This window comes from Mandrillus leucophaeus, unplaced genomic scaffold, assembly GCF_000951045.1.
Source record: "Mandrillus leucophaeus isolate KB7577 unplaced genomic scaffold, Mleu.le_1.0 Scaffold833, whole genome shotgun sequence".
NCBI lineage: Eukaryota > Metazoa > Chordata > Mammalia > Primates > Cercopithecidae > Mandrillus > Mandrillus leucophaeus.
In genome coordinates this window covers 365,544-365,870 of record NW_012109064.1, presented here as the reverse complement: position 1 = coordinate 365,870, position 327 = coordinate 365,544, and the positions used below count along the sequence as shown (strand labels likewise).

At 47.1% G+C, this 327-nt stretch overlaps 1 protein-coding gene across 3 annotated transcripts in view; it reads right to left on the bottom strand.

Moving 5' to 3' along the window:
• The window catches only part of TRPM6 (transient receptor potential cation channel, subfamily M, member 6), a 187,959-nt gene that overhangs the window by 104,300 nt on the left and 83,332 nt on the right, over positions 1 to 327 (bottom strand). The window lies entirely within an intron of this gene.

Sequence of the window (327 nt, the reverse complement as noted above, 5' to 3'; positions counted from 1 at the left end):
GACTTGAGCCTCCTAAAGGCATTCCCGCTCCCTGGCCCTTTGTCCCAAAGAAGTATTTTGTGGAAGATTTAATTCGGCACAAGAGGCAGGGGTTCCCTTTCTGGTGCCTCGAACCAAAAGTCTCCAATTTTCCAGGCAGCACTCAGCCCTCCTGCTCTCCGTAAAGAATTTACACTTCCCTGCCCACTGGTGCATACTGATTCTGGCACTCCCTTCTCCTCTCCCTCTTTGAGATAAAACCACCAAAATGTCCCTCTTGAAGCACCACTGTGAGCATGACACAAACGTGACACTTTCCAAGGTCCTATTTCTTTTTTTTTTTTTTTT